Genomic DNA, 22,458 nt, shown 5'->3' on the forward strand with positions numbered 1-22,458 from the left:
GCAGAACTCACTGGGAAAATGGCGTATAAGGGTTGCATGCACAGTAGGGAAATGCGCGGACGCCATATTCCTGGAGACCTGTACATGTGCAGTAGTTGGGGGGGGGGAGGGGGGTGTCGCAGAGGGGTTCTCGCACAGAGACTGCACACAGGCCCCCTCTTCTCTGCTTAAATCTCCCATGGATGGATCATATGTAGAGCTTAGTGGCCCTGTCACAGGATGTCCCATTTCCAGCTCGGCTCCATTGAAGGGATATATGAATGCTACAGGATGCATTGAGATTCTAGAGAACTGCCTGCTTCTGCTATCCGGCTGGAGTTTGGGGCCTTTCCTGTTTCAGTGTGACAATCTTCCCTTCCGTCACAGAATGGGGTGACACATTTGGTGTGAAAGAACCTGTCCAGCCTGCCCAGAGCCCTGACTTCAGCCCCATGTAACACCTCTGGTGGAACGCAGACTTTGGGCCTAATTCAGACCCGACCGCTCGCTATTGTTTGCTTGCAGTGCTGTGATCAGATAGTCGCCGCCTATAGGGGAGTGTATTTTTGCTTTGCAAGTGTGCGATCACATGTGCAGCCGGGCGCTGCACAAAAGTTTTGTGCAGTTTCTGAGTAGCCCAGGACTTACTCAGCCGCTGCGATCACTTCAGCCTGTCCGGTCCCGGAATTGACGTCAGACACCCTCCCTGCAAATTCTTGGACACGCCTGCGTTTTTCCAAACACTCCCTGAAAACGGTCAGTTGACACCCACAAACGCCCTCTTACTGTCACTCTCCTTGCGATCGGCTGTGCGAATGGATTCTTCATAAATCCCATCGCACAGCAACGATCTGCTTCGTACCCGTTTGACGCGCGAGTGCATTGCGGTGCATACGCATGCACAGTTCTGACCGCAGCGAAAAAAGCTAGCGTGTGATCAGGTCTGAATGACCCCCTGTGAGCGCGGCCTTATCCCCTAACAGTGGTGCCCGACCCCACTGATGCCAATCCCTGCAGCCATCTTCCACAGTCCACTGGGCTGCCTCCCCAGAAGAGCGAAATGCGTTGTTCAACAAGCACATACGTGGGTTCTGTTCAGATGACCGCGTATTTTCATCCGTGTAGTGTGTGTATGATGTTTGCGTGATGTGGTGACACAGGGCGTGTTCTCGGAGTAGCTGGGCTGAGCGCAGGACAAGGCGATGGGGTTATCTTGATTACCACAGCACCATAAATACGTGCACATTGCGTGTAGGGGCCAAGGGGCAGGGGTGCGCTTCCTGTCTACGACAACGCTAATAGGGGGAACGTTCCCAGTGATGAACCATAGCTATGCAGACACGGCGGTTAATAAGGAATCACAGAATACTGTAAATTGAATTTAAGTCTCATTCAGGGACGTCATTGTTCTGTGCCCAGACTTTCACCCTGATGCCAGACAATTATGTGTAATATTTGCTGTGCTCAAAGCTTTCCTGTTTGTTCTCTGCTCACCGCTAACCAGGGCAATGAACAGAAAGTCTTTGTCCATCCCATTTACTTATTAAGCGCCAACACATTTTATTTATAATTTATTACCAGTTATTTATACAGCGCACACGTATTCCGCAGCGCTTTACAGAGAATATTTGTCCATTCACTTCATTCCCTGCACACTTTATGTTCTCAACCACATGTACACGCACACACATTCACGCAAGGGTTAATTTTGTTGCGAGCCAATTAACCTACCAGTATATTTTTGGATTGTGGGAGGAGACCGGAGTACCCGGAGGAAACCCACGCAAGTACGGAGAGAATATACAAACTCCACACAGTTAGGGCCATGGTGGGAATTGAACCCACAACCTCAGTGATGTGAGGCGGTAATGCTAACCATTACACCGTCCGTGCTATCCGCACACATTGCGTAGTACTGTACATTTGCAGGATCGTGGTACATATAACTAACAGTGACCCAGCCAAATGCCTTCCCAGGCTGCCTCCTGTCCCAGAGGAGCCGTCCTGCTCACACGCTGGGCCTGATTCTGTGTTGGCGCGTCTGCTTTTCCGTATATCCGCAGCGGCCTGCTTACTAACTTCTGTAATGCGCTGATCTGCCTGTCTATGCCCGTATGCCGATTATCCGTGCGCCTCTATGTGGAAGGCCGGCCCGTTCACTGTTTACCTGTCTGCAGTAGTAACCAGATGAAGTAGAAGCTATGGCACCGGAATTAATTTATAGAGACCTTCTCCGGTTGAAAAAGAAGGAGGTAGATTTTTATCTGCACGGACTCTCCCTCAGCGATTATTACAAAACAAAGAAAATTCCCAGGGGTTTCAGAGTTAAAAACTGCCCCACAATAGGTCGGTATGACCCCCAATTTTGCCGTAAATGGGTGGGAATATTAAATCGCTGCTCCTTTGACCTCATCCTACTAGTAATTGAACAATCTACAAAAGAACTCAATTCAATTAAAGATAAAATTACAAGTTTTGAAAGCGTACATATGGCAGCATTAACATCTGATCAAGGAACCGACTGGATGGACCGGCTTAAACAACAGATTGCAACTTATAAAAGAGAACTACTTCAATTTAAAAAAGAGAAACTCAATAAGGTTGAGTCGGACTATGAAAGACATACCGTGTATAAGTGGCTCTCTGGAGGACCAAATGAGGAACATAAACAACCTTTCTTTAGGAGAAATAAACAACGTAATTATAGAAAAACCACACGCTTCGATACGGATTCCTCCCAGGACAACTTGAGCTCCAATAGCGAATTGGAACAGACCCCGTCGACATCTGGCCCTTTAGGGGCCCTAACAAGAGCAGCGCAGCGGGGATTCATCCAAGGCGAAAAACGCGAAAAAGGAAATACACGCGGCGGGGGGGGCCAGTCAGAAAGGCAGAGGGCGAGTAGGCAGACCTCCCCTAGCCAGGAAAACCTAATTTCTCTATCGTCCTAAGTGGATGCTGGGGTTCCTGAAAGGACCATGGGGAATAGCGGCTCCGCAGGAGACAGGGCACAAAAAAGTAAAGCTTTACTAGGTCAGGTGGTGTGCACTGGCTCCTCCCCCTATGACCCTCCTCCAGACTCCAGTTAGATTTTGTGCCCGAACGAGAAGGGTGCAATCTAGGTGGCTCTCCTAAAGAGCTGCTTAGAGAAAGTTTAGTTTAGGTTTTTTTCTTTACAGTGAGTCCTGCTGGCAACAGGATCACTGCAACGTGGGACTTAGGGGGAAAGTAGTAAACTCACCTGCATGCAGAGTGGATTTGCTGCTTGGCTACTGGACACCATTAGCTCCAGAGGGATCGAACACAGGCCCAGCCGTGGAGTCCGGTCCCGGAGCCGCGCCGCCGACCCCCTTGCAGATGCTGAAGCGTGAAGAGGTCCGGAAACCGGCGGCTGAAGACTCCTCAGTCTTCATAAGGTAGCGCACAGCACTGCAGCTGTGCGCCATTTTCCTCTCAGCACACTTCACTGGGCAGTCACTGAGGGTGCAGAGCGCTGGGGGGGGGCGCTCTGAGAGGCAAATATAAACCTTATACAAGGCTAAAAATACCTCACATATAGCCCATAGGGGCTATATGGAGATATTTAACCCCTGCCTGACTGGAAAAATAGCGGGAGAAGAACCCGCCGAAAAAGGGGCGGGGCCTATCTCCTCAGCACACGGCGCCATTTTCTGTCACAGCTCCGCTGGTCAGAACGGCTCCCAGGTCTCTCCCCTGCACTGCACTACAGAAACAGGGTAAAACAGAGAGGGGGGGCACATTAATGGCTATATATATATATATTAAAGCAGCTATAAGGGAGCACTTAATATAAGGATATCCCTTGTATATATAGCGCTTTGTGGTGTGTGCTGGCAGACTCTCCCTCTGTCTCCCCAAAAGGGCTAGTGGGTCCTGTCTTCATTAGAGCATTCCCTGTGAGTTTGCGGTGTGTGTCGGTACGTGGTATCGACATGTATGAGGACGATATTGGTGTGGAGGCGGAGCAATTGCCAAATATGCAGATGTCACCCCCCAGGGGGTCGACACCAGAATGGATGCCTTTATTTGTGGAATTACGTGATGGTTTATCTTCCCTTAAACAGTCAGTTGAGGACATGAGGCGGCCGGACAATCAATTAATGCCTGTCCAGGCGCCTCAAACACCGTCAGGGGCTGTAAAACGCCCTTTGCCTCAGTCGGTCGACACAGACCCAGACACGGGCACTGATTCCAGTGACGACGGTAGAAATTCAAACGTATTTTCCAGTAGGGCCACACGTTATATGATTTTGGCAATGAAGGAGACGTTACATTTAGCTGATACTACAGATACCGTAAAACAGGGTATTATGTATGGTGTGAAAAAACTACAAACAGTTTTTCCTGAATCAGAAGAATTAAATGACGTGTGTGATGAAGCGTGGGTTGCTCCTGATAAAAAGTTGATAATTTCAAAAAAGTTATTGGCATTATACCCTTTCCCGCCAGAGGTTAGGGCGCGCTGGGAAACACCCCCTAAGGTGGACAAGGCGCTCACACGCTTATCCAAACAAGTGGCGTTACCCTCTCCTGAGACGGCCGCACTTAAGGATCCATCAGATAGAAAGATGGAAGTTATTCAAAAGAATATATACACACATGCAGGTGTTATACTACGACCAGCTATAGCAACTGCCTGGATGTGCAGTGCTGGAGTAGTTTGGTCAGAATCCCTGATTGAAAATATTGATACCCTAGATAGGGACAATGTTTTACTGTCGTTAGAACAAATAAAGGATGCATTTATCTATATGCGTGATGCACAGAGGGATATTTGCACACTGGCATCTCGGGTGAGTGCTATGTCCATTTCAGCCAGAAGAGCCTTATGGACACGACAGTGGACAGGCGATGCGGATTCAAAACGTCACATGGAGGTTTTGCCGTATAAAGGGGAGGAGTTATTTGGAGTTGGTCTATCAGACTTGGTGGCCACGGCTACTGCCGGGAAATCCACTTTTTACCTCAAGTCACTCCCCAACAGAGAAAGGCACCGACCTTTCAACCGCAGCCTTTTCGCTCCTACAAAAATAAGAGAGCAAAGGGCTTGTCGTACCTGCCACGAGGCAGAGGAAGAGGGAAGAGACACCAACAGGCAGCTCCTTCCCAGGAACAGAAGCCCTCCCCGGCTCCTGCAAAAACCTCAGCATGACGCTGGGGCCTCTCAAGCGGACTCGGGGACAGTGGGGGGCCGTCTCAAAAATTACAGCGCGCAGTGGGCTCACTCGCAGGTAGACCCCTGGATCCTGCAGATAATATCTCAGGGGTACAGGTTGGAATTAGAGACGGATCCTCCTCATCGTTTCCTGAAGTCTGCCTTACCAACCGTCTCTTCCGAAAGGGAGAGGGTGTTGGAAGCCATTCACAAGCTGTACGCTCAGCAGGTGATAGTCAAAGTACCCCTATTACAACAAGGAAAGGGGTATTATTCCACTCTATTTGTGGTACCGAAGCCGGATGGCTCGGTAAGGCCTATTCTAAATCTGAAGTCCTTGAACCTCTACATAAAAAAGTTCAAGTTCAAGATGGAGTCACTCAGAGCAGTGATAGCGAACCTGGAAGAAGGGGACTTTATGGTATCCTTGGACATCAAGGATGCGTATCTACACGTTCCGATTTACCCCGCACACCAGGGGTACCTCAGGTTCATTGTTCAAAACTGTCACTATCAGTTTCAGACGCTGCCGTTCGGATTGTCCACGGCGCCTCGGGTCTTTACCAAGGTAATGGCCGAGATGATGATTCTTCTTCGAAGAAAAGGCGTATTAGTTATCCCATACTTGGACGATCTCCTAATAAGGGCAAGGTCCAGAGAACAGCTGGAGACAGCTTTAGCACTATCTCAAGAGGTGCTAAGACAACACGGGTGGATTCTGAATATTCCAAAATCCCATTTAATCCCGACAACTCGTCTGCTGTTCCTAGGAATGATTCTGGACACGGTTCAGAAAAAGGTTTTCCTTCCAGAGGAAAAAGCCAAGGAGTTATCCGATCTGGTCAGGAACCTCCTAAAACCAGGAAAAGTGTCAGTACATCAATGCACAAGAGTCCTGGGAAAAATGGTGGCTTCTTACGAAGCAATTCCATTCGGCAGATTCCATGCAAGAATATTCCAAAGGGATCTGTTGGACAAATGGTCAGGGTCGCATCTGCAGATGCACCTGCGAATAACCCTGTCACCAAAGACAAGGGTGTCACTTCTGTGGTGGTTGCAGAAGGCTCACCTATTAGAAGGCCGCAGATTCGGCATTCAGGATTGGATCCTGGTGACCACGGACGCCAGCCTGAGAGGCTGGGGAGCAGTCACACAAGGAAGAAACTTCCAGGGAGTATGGACGAGTCTGGAAAAGTCTCTTCACATAAACATTCTGGAACTAAGAGCAATCTACAATGCTCTAAGCCAGGCGGAACTTCTCCTGCAAGGAAAGCCGGTGTTGATTCAGTCGGACAACATCACGGCGGTCGCCCATGTAAACAGGCAGGGCGGCACAAGAAGCAGGAGTGCAATGGCAGAAGCTGCCAAGATTCTTCGCTGGGCGGAGAATCACGTGATAGCACTGTCAGCAGTGTTCATCCCGGGCGTGGACAACTGGGAAGCAGACTTCCTCAGCAGACACGATCTTCATCCGGGAGAGTGGGGTCTACATCCAGAAGTCTTCAACATGTTAATAGACCGTTGGGAAAGACCAATTGTAGACATGATGGCGTCTCGCCTCAACAAGAAACTGGACAAATATTGCGCCAGGTCAAGAGATCCGCAGGCAATAGCTGTGGACGCACTGGTAACTCCTTGGGTGTACCAGTCAGTGTATGTGTTTCCTCCTCTGCCGCTCATACCAAAGGTATTGAAGATCATACGGCAAAGAAGAGTAAGAACAATACTAGTGGTTCCGGATTGGCCGAGAAGGACTTGGTATCCGGAACTTCAAGAGATGCTCACGGACGAACCGTGGCCTCTACCTCTGAGAAGGGACCTGCTACAGCAGGGTCCCTGTCTTTTTCAAGACTTACCGCGGCTGCGTTTGACGGCATGGCGGTTGAACGCCAGATCCTAAAAGGGAAAGGCATTCCAGAAGAAGTCATTCCTACCTTGATTAAGGCACGGAAGGAAGTCACCGTGAAACATTATCACCGCATTTGGCGAAAATATGTAGCGTGGTGCGAGGATCGGAGGGTTCCGACGGAGGAATTCCAACTGGGTCGTTTCCTACATTTCCTGCAATCAGGATTATCTATGGGTCTCAAATTGGGATCCATTAAGGTTCAAATTTCGGCCCTGTCAATATTCTTCCAAAAAGAATTGGCCTCTGTCCCTGAGGTCCAGACTTTTGTCAAGGGAGTACTGCATATACAGCCTCCTGTGGTGCCTCCGGTGGCACCGTGGGATCTAAATGTAGTTTTAGATTTCCTCAAATCCCATTGGTTTGAACCATTGAAAAAGGTGGATTTGAAATATCTCACATTGAAAGTGACTATGTTACTAGCCCTGGCCTCTGCCAGGAGAGTATCTGAATTGGCGGCTTTATCTTATAAAAGTCCTTATCTAATCTTCCATTCGGATAGGGCAGAACTGCGGACTCGTCCGCATTTTCTCCCTAAAGTGGTATCAGCATTTCATCTGAACCAACCTATTGTGGTGCCTGCGGCCACTAGCGACTTGGAGGACTCCAAGTTGTTGGACGTTGTCAGAGCCTTAAAAATATACATTGCAAGGACGGCTGGAGTCAGAAAATCTGACTCGCTGTTTATATTGTATGCACCCAACAAGTTGGGCGCACCTGCTTCTGAGCAGTCGATTGCTCGTTGGATTTGTAACACAATTCAACTTGCACATTCTGTGGCAGGCCTGCCACAGCCTAAAACTGTAAAAGCCCACTCCACAAGGAAGGTGGGCTCATCTTGGGCGGCTGCCCGAGGGGTCTCGGCATTACAACTCTGCCGAGCAGCTACGTGGTCGGGGGAGAACACGTTTGTAAAATTTTACAAATTTGATACCCTGGCAAAGGAGGACCTGGAGTTCTCTCATTCGGTGCTGCAGAGTCATCCGCACTCTCCCGCCCGTTTGGGAGCTTTGGTATAATCCCCATGGTCCTTTCAGGAACCCCAGCATCCACTTAGGACGATAGAGAAAATAAGAATTTACTTACCGATAATTCTATTTCTCGGAGTCCGTAGTGGATGCTGGGCGCCCATCCCAAGTGCGGATTATCTGCAATACTTGTACATAGTTATTGTTAACTAATTCGGGTTATTGTTAAGGAGCCATCTTTAAGAGGCCCTTTCTGTTGTCATACGGTTAACTGGGTTTAGATCACAAGTTGTACGGTGTGATTGGTGTGGCTGGTATGAGTCTTACCCGGGATTCAAAATGCCTCCCTTATTGTGTATGCTCGTCCGGGCACAGTACCTAACTGGAGTCTGGAGGAGGGTCATAGGGGGAGGAGCCAGTGCACACCACCTGACCTAGTAAAGCTTTACTTTTTTGTGCCCTGTCTCCTGCGGAGCCGCTATTCCCCATGGTCCTTTCAGGAACCCCAGCATCCACTACGGACTCCGAGAAATAGAATTATCGGTAAGTAAATTCTTATTATTTAATTTATCATCTTACGAACTATCTAAAGGTGAAGCTAGTTTGTTATTAAAAGGATTGTCCTTTATCCCTTCAGTAAAATTTGAAGAATTGCCCTGGATGATGGAGAAACAAGAATTGGCTAGATCAATTAGATTGAAAGAATTTTTTGGAAATAACAGTGGTATAACATCAGCCAATAAACCAGAGATTCCAGCTCAATTGAAAAAATTTACCAAACGCTCTAACTTTGATCCAGTCTCTAATAATGCCAGTATAAGGACTTTCTTCAGACTGTTAGACCAAGAGGTTGATGCAGTAACCTCCCGTCGTGTTCCAGCACATCCCAATTTGACCACAGCAGAACGTCAAGGTTTAAAAACTCTGACTTCAAATAAAATGCTTGTTATCCGCCAGGCAGACAAAGGCGGAGGCATTGTTCTGCAGGATCTGCTGGACTACGATAAAGAGGTGATGCGCCAACTCGATGATATATCCACTTATCAATTATTACCTAAAGATCCATCTATTGTATGTAAGGAAAAATTGTTTCAGTTGCTACAGGCTGCAATGGATATGCGATTCATTTCTGAGAGTATGATGGATATTTTGTACCCTAAATTTCCATTAATACCAATTTTTTACACAATCCCCAAGGTACATAAGGGGTTAAATCCACCACCAGGCCGTCCTATTGTATCGGCCCGTGGATCGCTATTGCAGCCCCTGGCAACGTTTTTGGATTCTTTATTGCAGCCATTGATTCAAGCAGAATCAACTTTTCTATTAGATACTACTGCCTTCCTTACTCGGTTAAACATGATTACTGAGATTCCTGATGATTGCCACTTGGTAGTAATAGATGTTGTTAGCTTGTATACGTCAATACCGCACTCTTTGGGTCTGAATGCACTTAAATTATTTTTGCAAGCAAAAAGTGAGTACTCTGATGAAGTGATTGATATAATTCTTCAAATGTTTGAGCTTATTTTGTTTAATAATTTTTTTCTGTATGATAACCGGTTTTATTTACAGACAAAGGGGTGTGCGATGGGGAGTTCAATGGCTCCAGCTTATGCAAATGTGGTGATGTTTTTGATCGAACATCTGTTATTTTTTTCAAAGGATTCTATATCATCTATGATACTTATGTTTGTTAGATATATAGATGATCTATTTTTACTTTGGAGGGGCGATGTGCAGATTCTTATAGATTTAATAGAAACCTATAATCATTCAGAGAATCCAATTAAATTTACTTACAATTACAGTAAGGATAACATCAACTTTCTGGATGTAAATATATCCATTAAGAACAATAGCTTACACACGAAGCTCTTCTCTAAAGAAACTGACAGGAACATGTTATTAAAACCACAGAGCTGTCACCCCAGAGCATTAATCAATGGTTTACCATATTCCCAAATGATAAGGGTGATGAGGACTAATAGCGACAGGCAGACTGCAATTGAGCAACTTGATGTGATGATTAACCACTTCCTTGAACGGGGATACAAACTGAAATTGCTATTGCAATGTAAAGAAAAAGTGTTAAGGATGGATCGTTCCAGTTTATTAGCTAGAGACAACATAATAGAGCCTGGAAGTCAGAAAAACAAAAATAAAAATAAGTTACCTTGGGTGAGCAAATATAATGTCTGCTCACCAGTGATTATGAATAAAGCAAAAAAATTATGGCCCATTATCCAAAGTGATGATAAGTTACACCTGCAGGAACATGCATTAATGCCCTGTTTCTCAAGGGGAAAAAATTTGAAAGATTCCCTAGTCAAAACTTTAACTTTCGTACGGCCCACTAAGAAACCCACTTTTCTGACCAACACCCGGGTAGGATGCTTTAAGTGCACTTGCACTACCTGCCAATTCCTCCTTACGGGAGATGTTTTTTGTCACCCTCACTCAGGAAAACAATTCTTTATTAGACATCACTTTACCTGTAACTCTTCGTTTGTAATTTACCAAATAATTTGCCCTTGTGGCTTATCATATATTGGTAAAACCGAGAGCAAGTTCAAGGAGCGCATGGGCAACCATAGGGCTGCCATACGAGCAGCGATCACCTCGGGTACAAGTGATCAACCCGTTGCCCGTCATTTTGCACTCTTTAAACATCCTCTCGTAAGTCTCCGATACCGTATGATTGATACGGTCCCTATTAACATCAGAGGGGGTAATAGATCCTTACAATTATTGCGCTGCGAAGCACAATGGATCCACCGCCTCGATGTAATGGCTCCTAAGGGACTTAATGAAAGCATAGCCTATGCAGCATTACGGTAATAGTGCATTTTTAATATATTTTAATATATTTTTGCTTTGAAATGTGCTTAAATTCATATAATCAGAGTGCGTTTTATGTCTCTATACTATGTTTGGTTGTCATGGTAACAACACGATGGCTCAATGGGCTTATGTTTATGACGTTTATTTTCAGCGCAGCAAAGGGGCGGGGGTGCAGTCCCGCTCTGATGCCGGCATTCACGTGGTGGGGGACTTGTATAAAGGTATGTTTGTTTTATGTAATTTTGTATCCTGATGACAATATAAATAAAATATTGAAACGTTGATTGAAACAAGGGACTCCACACCCGTTTATTACCGCTTAAGTGAACCAGAGTGCCGCATCTCCAAGTCTATATATATATATATATATATATATATATATATATATATATATATATATATAAATATGTGGCCATACACCTACCCAATGCCAGGTGCACAAGGGGGGGGTCATTCCGAGTTGTTCGTTCGTTATATTTTTCTCGCAACGGAGCGATTAGTCGCTAATGCGCATGCGCAATGTCCGCAGTGCGACTGCGCCAAGTAAATTTGCTATGCAGTTGGGTATTTTACTCACGGCATTATGAGGTTTTTTTCTTCGTTCTGGTGATCGTAATGTGATTGACAGGAAGTGGGTGTTTCTGGGCGGAAACTGCCCGTTTTATGGGTGTGTGCGAAAAAACGTTACCGTTTCTGGGAAAAACGCAGGAGTGGCTGGAGAAACGGAGGAGTGTCTGGGCGAACGCTGGGTGTGTTTGTGACGTCAAACCAGGAACGAAACTGACTGAACTGATCGCAGTTGCCGAGTAAGTGTGGAGCTACTCAGAAACTGCTAAGAAGTGTCTATTCGCAATTCTGCTAATCTTTCGTTCGCAATTTTGATAAGCTAAGATTCACTCCCAGTAGGCGGCGGCTTAGCGTGTGCAAAGCTGCTAAAAGCAGCTTGCGAGCGTACAACTCGGAATGAGGGCCAAGGTCCCCTCTAAACTAGGCATTCCATCTTCGTCCACCCGCTCTCATGACGCGCCCACTGGATGGAGCAGTTCTGTGCATCCGCGTGGTCCCCGCCCAGTTACCATCCAGAACCGCCCGTGTCTCTTGCTACCTTGCTGTGTCTGTGTGCGTATATCTAACAAAGTTGCGTCCGACTCATAAAGATCACCTCCTAAACTTAGCGCAGTATTTTAATTTCTTAGTTGACTTTATAAAAGAGCCCTCTTGTGTTCCTCTTCTGCCTTTTAGTCCTTTAAGTGGGTGTTGTGGCAGTTGTTTTGAGCAGTAATCATCACTTTTCTCCCACTGTTTGCTTCCAAGTCGCCAGTCTCTGCTGTATGTCCATAGTTAATTTATTTTGACTACACCGCAGAGGTGTTTTATGACATCTGGTCTTGATTGTTCTTTCTAAAGTGTCTAGTATCACAGACGGCAGTCAAGCATTTTGTTTATTGCCCAGTCCTCAGATTTTAAAAAGCTTGACATATTTGTAGTCTATTCAATACTAATAATTCTGTATAAAACATAATAGATCAAAACAATATTTCTCATAATCGGTTTTTGAGAAGACCACTGTATACATTTGTAATCATTAGAGCTAGCCTGGTAACATGTGCCAAAGATACCAACCCCTTAAGGAGTATAACTTAATCATGTTCCATATGTATACGTGTGAAAAATGTTACTGTGTTTAGTGAAATGAAGCCCAGATTTATCAAGCCTTGGAGAGTGATAAATTGTACGATGAAAAGTACCAACCAATCGGCTGCTGTCATTTTTCAGACACAGCCTGTAACAGGGCAGTTAGAAGCTGATTGGTTGGTACTTTATTACCGTGCAATTTATCACGCTCCAAGGCTTGATAAATCTTGGCCTTAATAACATATCTCTATTAAGCACCTGACGAAAGAACACATTACTATAACTGTTCAGAAGGACATTAAAATGAACAGAAAAGCATACCCGCATGCCGTTTCCCATTTTGTTCAGAGGAGGGGAATTCTTGGGGATGTGCAATACTGAGAATTTTCCATACCACCCTAGCCCATACCCACACGGCAGATTAAATGAAAAATATATGAGTGAAATTGTTTTGCATTTATATTTCTGTATTCAAATTTGTTATCACCATTTTTATTCATCAAGCATTATGACTTTTTTTGTCATATTAAAACACATTTAATAATGCTCTGTCTATGTGTTCTTAAATTATTCATATGTCGGGCTTGTGTTTATAATGCTACATTTATGTAGGTAATTGTTAAATGCAGTTGTAATATCATTTTGCGCCCTGACAGGACGTACCTGAAGACTTCCTAAGTATCAGCTTTTGAACTAAATTGTAATGGTGGCAGGACTGGTTAGTAATGGTGGCAGGACTGGTTAGTATTGGTGGCAGGACTGGTTTGTAGCGAGTGTAAGGTTTTATTTATTAGGATTTTTCCATTTTGAAAGCAACCAGGTGGTTTTCTGTTCCTTAACCCTTCTCATTGTAGTGACATCCTGCACATAAGAACAATGGAACATTTTATCCTTGGGCACTTCCTTGTTGACTGTTCCTGCTAAAATAATCCTTTGTGATCTGACACACGGCTTCTGCGTTTCACTATTTTCAGAGTTTGTAAACTCTGCTGTATCTATAATGAAAGCAGGGTTTGTGGCGCACATGGCACCTGGGTCCGGGGGTGAGGGGGTGGGGGCACACTACACACCGTACCCCCAAAGAATTATACTTGCTTCTACGGAGTCCTGCATCGGTGCTGCAGCAACAGCAGAAGAAACCACTGAGAAAATGGTCAGTGACCAGAGTCACTATACTGCCACAATTCACAGCACATCTTTCTGCCTGGCGCTAGGCATTAACCTGGTGCACGTATTCCTGGCAGCCCAGTGTGATACAAAATCTGCATTCCTATAAGAGTGTCCGTGAGTCACCTGTCAGTAGCGTCAGACTCCTACTGGGAAAAGTCAGAGGGCCTTGTCAGCCATGCTGGTACTTGTGGTACTCCTAGTACCAGCATGCCCTGTAAGCCTTAAAAGTGGGCATGACAGGGCTTGCTGGGACATCTAGTGCACCAGCAAAGGACACCTTTTAATATTACTTAACCATTAACGATTTATTAATCCCACAGCCCTCGCCCTGGGATGTGGGGAATTGCAGCAGGGCTGCTTATATCCAGGAGGAGGACTGCACAGTTATTTTGCAGGCCCAACCCGCCTGGCGAAGTCAGCCCTAGTGCCCACTGGCCTGAGGCTGGGGGAATCATGGGAGATGGGGGGCCCTGAACTGCAGATATCACCCCTATGGTGGTTAGTGAGCAATTGTGAGAATCCCATGCACATGTTGTGCCGCTGGCCCGCGTAGAAGTGGGTGACAGCTTCCCCCCAGTCTCCTGTTAGAGAGTGATTGGCGCTGTCTCACGTACCTAACATACGGGCGTTAGAACCTGGAGCAACAGCCGGGGGCGGTTCCCTGCGCATCGTTCTTTCCTGCAGCGTCCAGAGTGGGAATAGTCCCTGTTAGTCTGCATGCCGACTGTTGGGACCGTAAGGGGGCGGGAGTCAGGCGTCAGTCAGGAGACCGACGGTCACCTACCTCCCTATTACACACACACCCCTCTGCTACTGCACGTGTTCAGTGACTGCAACCTAGAGGTGCACTACAAGCACCAGCATTAACCCTTGTATGCTCCTGGCTGCTACTGGTTATCCTTGCATCCTGTACCTGCTGTATACGATTAACCCTGTGTTATCCTGCACCTGCCTCTAGCGCTTAATAAACCAGCCCCTGGTAAGTTATCTGCCAGGCGCACTGACCTGCATTGCACACCGCTGGCATAGGATCTGCCAATGTCTCAGATAAGGAGATGTGATATCGGGGTGTTCTCTGCCTCATACACCCAGCACCTTTCTGCTTCCTCCTCTGCTGGCTGAGCAATGAGGAAGTTACAGCGTTAGGGAAAGTCACAGCCTGTGTGTGAACGGAGGAGAGAGCCGGGAGAGTCCCCTGACATACGAGGTACGTTCCCTGCAGCCGTGGCACAGGGGGGGTGCAGCATCTGGCTGGTATTGGGGAGGGGGTATGGAGTCAGAGCTGCCAGGAATCGGTGGAGTCCCCCGGACAGACTTGGCCAGCTTTGTAGTCTCTGTGTCCTAACCCTGAGGGTCTGTGAGAGAGTCTCTCTCTCTCTCTGCGGAGTCGCGGCAATGACGATATGCAAATGGTACTAGAGTGCGCCTGAGTGTGCAAGCCCTGAGACGCCCGCTTTCCGCATCTCTGCACGCGGTGACATCTGCGGTGATGCTTGGCGCACCAGCGCACGCAACATCGCATACGCAGTAGCAAATAATCGCTCAACTATGTGAACTTCGGCCGTGCGTGCAGCTTGTGTCCAATCAGAATCCGGCTCTTGGTTTTTGCCCACACCCTGTGCGTCACAAACAAGGTTTTCCTGCCTAGTTAAGCCACGCAGTATTGGCAAGCAAGGTTCCAATGGAATCAGACCCCATGGGGTCGATTCAGTTGTTTTCCAGGCACCGGCCACTGGGTGGTGCCCAACGGCAACGATTCAATTGTTATGCTGTTCAGGCGGGATCACTGCCAGTGGCGACATTTGTGCTCGCAGCCAACTGAGGTTGTGAGCAAAAATGTGCGTAAAGCTTTTCGCCTTGTGGGGACCACTTTACACGGGATTAGCCGCTACTCGCGAATACTTCCCGTCTATTTGGGCGCTTCAAAAGTAATGGGCGCCTGATCACAGAAACAATTAATTGCTCTGATGGGTCCCCATTTCTTTGGCTGCCACCCAAAAAAACAATTGAATCGCCCCCTCTTTATTCATGGGGTGGGGGGGGGGGTTGTTCATCTATGAGAGCTAGATTTCCTGCCTGTATGCCTGCAGAAGAAGACAGCAAGAAGCCGCTCAGAGGGGGTCATTCCGAGTTGATCGCTCGCTGATGATTTTCGCAGCACAGCGATCAGGTGAAAAAATGGCATTTCTGCACATGCGTATGCCCCACAATACGCGTGATGTACGGGTACAAAGCTCTTTGTGGTTGTGCACAGGTTCTAGCAAAGTTATCCTTCGCACTGGTGGCCGCAAGAAGATTGACAGAAAGGGGGCGTTACTGGGTCAGCGAGCGATCAACTCTGAAATGACCCCCGGAGCCTCATGGGGCCGGTAACAGAACACATACTGTGCATTACTCTAGTTTTATAGAATATAAAGGTTTGCTGCGTACAGTACTTGTATAACGGCTCCTGATCTTATTGGAGGAATATGTACATTGGGTATTAAGGCTAAATGGTTCCAACAAACCAATTCTTAAATTACTTCCAAGCGCAGTTAATACCCATCTAACGGGACTAGATTGTCCGCTTATGGCTACAGTCCCCTTTATTCCAGATTCTCGTACCTCACTGATAATGCTGCCCCCATCTTCCATACAGCACTGATAATGTACATACCGAGTGATGAGCCTTATAGGGTGATATATTGCTGTAGCCAGAGGTAATTAAGTGATGCATTCTCATTGTGAGCTACCAGCAGTATACGACGGATAAATGACGCTGCGTTTATATCATACACTCCTCTACCTAAATGTCAGTATTATGCCATCCTCGTGTTACATTAAAGTCACATAATAATATTCTAGATTATATGTTGTAGTGAGCAAGTCTCTCTCTCCAGATGTGCAGATGGAGTAGAATTTGTTGCACAGAACAAGGGATAATTCTGTCAGTGGCATTATGTGCAAGATATCTGATCTGAGCTGTAAAAAGCTAAAAAAAATGACTTTTCTGGGGAAAGAAGCTGCAACGTTTACTGCAATAATCTGTTACATTGTGTGCTGTTATCAGTGTGTTCTGTATTCCTGTGGTGCAGAGCTGCGCAGTACAGCGCTATATACCCAGAACAAGGGCACATTGACACAAGGGGTCCTAGAGCAATGATACACTGACACCTGAGGTCCTAGAGCAATGATACACTGACACCTGGGGTCCTAGAGCAATGATACGCTGACACCTGGGGTCCTAGAGCAATTACACACTGACACCTGGGGTCCCAGAACAATGACACACTGACACCTGGGGTCCCAGAACAATGACACACTGACACCTGGGGTCCCAGAACAATGACACACTGACACCTGGGATTCCAGAACAATGGCACACTGACACCTGGGGTCCTAGAACAATGACACACTGACACCTGGGGTCCCAGGACAATGGCACATTGACACCTGGGGTCCCAGGACAATGGCACACTGACACCTGGGGTCCCAGAACAATGACACACTGACACCTGGGGTTCCAGAACAATGACACAGACACCTGGGGTCCTAGAGCAATGACACACTGACACCTGGTGTCCCAGGACAATGGCACACTGACACCTGGGGTCCCAGAACAATGACACACTGACACCTGTACTCCCAGAACAATGACACACTGACACCTGGGGTCCCAGAACAATGACACACTGACACCTGTACTCCCAGAACAATGACACACTGACACCTGGGGTCCCAGAACAATGACACACTGACACCTGGGGTCCCAGAACAATGACACACTGACACCTGGGGTCCCAGAACAATGACACACTGACACCTGGGGTCCCAGAACAATGACACACTGACACCTGGGGTTCCAGAACAATGACACAGACACCTGGGGTCCTAGAGCAATGACACTGACACCTGTACTCCCAGAACAATGACACACTGACACCTGTACTCCCAGAACAATGACACACTGACACCTGGGGTCCCAGAACAATGACACACTGACACCTGGGGTCCCAGAACAATGACACACTGACACCTGGGGTCCCAGAACAATGACACACTGACACCTGGGGTTCCAGAACAATGACACAGACACCTGGGGTCCTAGAGCAATGACACACTGACACCTGTACTCCCAGAACAATGACACACTGACACCTGTACTTCCAGAACAATGACACACTGACACCTGGGGTCCCAGAACAATGACACACTGACACCTGGGGTCCCAGGACAATGACACACTGACACCTGGGGTCCCAGAACAATGACACACTGACACCTGGGGTCCCAGAACAATGACACACTGACACCTGGGGTCCCAGAACAATGACACACTGACACCTGGGGTCCCAGAACAATGACACACTGACACCTGGGGTTCCAGAACAATGACACACTGACACCTGTACTCCCAGAACAATGACACACTGACACCTGTACTCCCAGAACAATGACACACTGACACCTGGGGTCCCAGAACAATGACACACTGACACCTGGGGTCCCAGAACAATGACACACTGACACCTGGGGTTCCAGAACAATGACACACTGACACCTGTACTCCCAGAACAATGACACACTGACACCTGTACTCCCAGAACAATGACACACTGACACCTGGGGTCCCAGGACAATGACACACTGACACCTGGGGTCCCAGAACAATGACACACTGACACCTGGGGTCCCAGAACAATGACACACTGACACCTGGGGTCCCAGAACAATGACACACTGACACCTGTACTCCCAGGACAATGACACACTGACACCTGGGGTCCCAGGACAATGGCACACTGACACCTGTACTCCCAGGACAATGGCACACTGACACCTGTACTCCCAGAACAATGACACACTGACACCTGGGGTCTCAGAACAATGACACACTGACACCTGGGGTCCCAGGACAATGACACACTGACACCTGGGGTCCCAGAACAATGACACACTGACACCTGTACTCCCAGGACAATGGCACACTGACACCTGTACTCCCAGGACAATGGCACACTGACACCTGTACTCCCAGGACAATGGCACACTGACACCTGTACTCCCAGAACAATGACACACTGACACCTGGGGTCTCAGAACAATGACACACTGACACCTGGGGTCCCAGGACAATGACACACTGACACCTGGGGTCCCAGAACAATGACACACTGACACCTGTACTCCCAGGACAATGACACACTGACACCTGGGGTCCCAGGACAATGACACACTGACACCTGGGGTCCCAGAACAATGACACACTGACACCTGGGGTTCCAGAACAATGACACAGACACCTGGGGTCCTAGAGCAATGACACACTGACACCTGTACTCCCAGAACAATGACACACTGACACCTGTACTCCCAGAACAATGACACACTGACACCTGGGGTCCCAGGACAATGACACACTGACACCTGGGGTCCCAGAACAATGACACACTGACACCTGGGGTCCCAGAACAATGACACACTGACACCTGGGGTCCCAGAACAATGACACACTGACACCTGGGGTCCCAGAACAATGACACACTGACACCTGGGGTCCCAGAACAATGACACACTGACACCTGGGGTCCCAGAACAATGACACACTGACACCTGGGGTCCCAGAACAATGACACACTGACACCTGGGGTCCCAGGACAATGACACACTGACACCTGGGGTCCCAGAGCAATGACACACTGACACCGGGGGTCTCAGAACAATGGCACACTGACACCTGTACTCCCAGGACAATGGCACACTGACACCTGTACTCCCAGGACAATGGCACACTGACACCTGTACTCCCAGGACAATGGCACACTGACACCTGTACTCCCAGAACAATGACACACTGACACCTGGGGTCTCAGAACAATGACACACTGACACCTGGGGTCCCAGGACAATGACACACTGACACCTGGGGTCCCAGAACAATGACACACTGACACCTGTACTCCCAGGACAATGACACACTGACACCTGGGGTCCCAGGACAATGACACACTGACACCTGGGGTCCCAGAACAATGACACACTGACACCTGGGGTCCCAGAACAATGACACACTGACACCTGGGGTTCCAGAACAATGACACAGACACCTGGGGTCCTAGAGCAATGACACACTGACACCTGTACTCCCAGAACAATGACATACTGACACCTGGGGTCCCAGAGCAATGACACACTGACACCTGGGGTCCTAGAGCAATTACACACTGACACCTGGGGTCTCAGAACCCCTGTCACAATATGCTGATACTTGGGGCCCCAGAACTATTACACTGCAGTACAATATAACCCGTACATTGGTCATCTCATTTACATGTTGGGTAATATCAGTTGAGATTATCTGAGGATTTTTAGCACTTTAGCTCCGCTAGGGTGAAAGCTTCTGAGTAACCAGTTCTCTGCCGCAGACATCGGAAAAGCTGTATATTTATAAAGAATGATCCCTCCGTAACTAAATTTCTGGTGTGTGAGGGTGCTGATGTTGCGATTACATTGGGTGCGTCTGACTGTCCCCCCAGTCTCCCGCAGGAAAAGCGGGACTATCCCGCAGGACGGTTAGGAGATACGTAAAAACAGCAAGACAGAAAGAGGGGCAGAAAGATTGAGAGTAATGTCTCTCTGCTATCTCCTCCTGGATGTCCCAGCGCTTTCTTACTCCCAACATGTCTAAGACCGAGCTGATCATCTTCCCTCCCTCCTGCATAACCTCACCTCCTACACTCTCATTATCCATTGATGGCACTACTGTCTCCTCTAGCCCCCAAGTGCGCTGTCTTGGAGTAATCCTTGACTCCTCCATCTCCTTCACACCACACATTCAGCACCTCTCACAAACCTGCCATTTCCATCTTCGAAATATCTCCAGGATCAGACCCTTTCTCACCCAGGACTCCACTAAGACCCTCATCCACTCACTGGTCATCTCCAGACTGGACTTCTGTAATCTCCTCCTGACTGTTATTCCTGACACATACATCTCTCCACTCCAATCTATCCTCAATGCTGCAGCACGGCTCATTTTCCTCACCAAACGCACTATATATTATCCACCTCCCCTCTCCTACAAGCCCTTCACTGGCTTCTCTTTCCTTTCAGAATCCATTTCAAGCTTCTCACACTCGCTTACAAAGCCCTCACCCACTCCTCTCCCATCTACATATCTGACCTTATCTCCCTTTACACTCCCACCCGTCCTCTTCACTCTGCTAATGCACGCCGACTCTCCTGCCAACGTATTACCTCCTCCCACTCCTACCTCCAAGATTTCTCACGTGCTGCTCCCTTTCTCTGGAATTCCCTACCTCTCCCCCTCACACTCTCCACCTCTCTACAAAACTTCAAACTGGCTCTCAAGACCCACTTCTTCACCAAACCCAGCCAAATCTCATCCTAACCCTCTGTTCCGTGCTCACTGTCTACCCCATCTGTGTCACCCCTGTCTGTCTACCCCTCCCCTTAGAATGTAAGCTCTCACGAGCAGGGCCCTCTTCCCTCATGTGCTTATCCTTTCTCTTACTTTAATAATCTTCAACTGTACCTCATCCAGCAGTCTTCTGCCACCTAATAACTTATTCCAGTGTCATCTGCTGACGTAGCTATGTTTATTTACCCTGTAATTGTCCTGTATTGACGTCAACTGTAAATTGCTGTTTTCCTGTTTTGGATTATTTATGTACTTGGGCGCTGCAGAACCCTTGTGGTGCCATATAAATAAAGGAGAATAATAATAATAATAATAATAAAAAAGAGGAAACAGTGTCGGGGACAAAGAGAAACAGAGTCGGAAGGAGAGATAGTTGTAGCAAGAGGGGGAGAGAGGAGGAATAAAAGGGATATCCAGATGATAGATTAATAAAGATGGCCATACACCTAAAGATTTATTGTTCGAACTGTCTGGTTGGAACAAAAATCCGGTAATGGATGTGAGCAAATGCCAATTAACCATTTGCTCCCAAACTCTGAAAAACAGACAAAAATTGACAAATTGGTGACATCCATTTGATTTAACCAATTTGTCTAAACGACCGTTTTTGTCAGTTTTCCAGCATTTTGGAGCAAAATTGTCATTTGCCCTCATCCATTACCAGATTTTCGTTCCAACCAGCCAGATCGGACAATGGGGGTCGTCCTGAGTTGATCGCACGCTGCCGATTTTCGTTGCGATCAGGTCTCTACTGCGCATGCGCACCGCAATGCGCACGCGCTTCGTACGGGTACAATGCGGATCGTTGCTGAGCTATGGATTTAACGAAGAATCAATTCGCACAGCCGATTGCAAGAAGATTGACAGGAAGAAGGCGTTTATGGATGTAAACTGACCGTTTTCTGGGAGAGGTAGGGAAAACGCAGGCGTGTCCGGGCTTTTGGAGGGCGGGTGTCTGACATCAATTCCGGAACTAAAAAGACTGAAGTGATCGCAGCGGCTGAGTAAGTTCTGGGCTACTCTGAAACTGCACAAACTGTTTTTGCAGAGCTCGGCAGCACAGGCGTTCACACACTTGCAAAGTGAAGATACGCTCCCCTGTGGGCGGCGACTATGCGTTTGCACGGCTGCTAAAAACATCTAGCGAGCGTTCAACTCGGAATGACCCCCGATAAGGGGTCTATTCATGAAGTAGTGAAAAGTGTGGAGAAGTGAGCCAGTGGAGAAGTTGCACATGGCAACCAATCATCTGCTACATATAATATTATGGAATGCACTTTATAAATGTTACCTCAACACTGGTTGCCACAGGCAACTTCACTGCCTCACCTCTCCATACTTTTCACTGCTTCATGAATAA

The 22,458-nt window shown here is 47.5% G+C and overlaps 1 protein-coding gene across 1 annotated transcript in view; it reads left to right on the forward strand.

Annotated features, from left to right (window-relative positions):
- The window catches only part of ARAP1 (ArfGAP with RhoGAP domain, ankyrin repeat and PH domain 1), a 304,443-nt gene that overhangs the window by 12,613 nt on the left and 269,372 nt on the right, over nucleotides 1-22,458 (forward strand). The window contains exon 2 of the mRNA XM_063950593.1: nucleotides 11,025-11,094. The gene's annotated coding sequence lies outside the window, so the exon portion shown is untranslated. The remainder of the gene's footprint in view (nucleotides 1-11,024; nucleotides 11,095-22,458) is intronic.

Source organism: Pseudophryne corroboree, chromosome 2 (assembly GCF_028390025.1).
Source record: "Pseudophryne corroboree isolate aPseCor3 chromosome 2, aPseCor3.hap2, whole genome shotgun sequence".
In the NCBI taxonomy this organism is placed as follows: Eukaryota; Metazoa; Chordata; class Amphibia; order Anura; family Myobatrachidae; genus Pseudophryne; species Pseudophryne corroboree.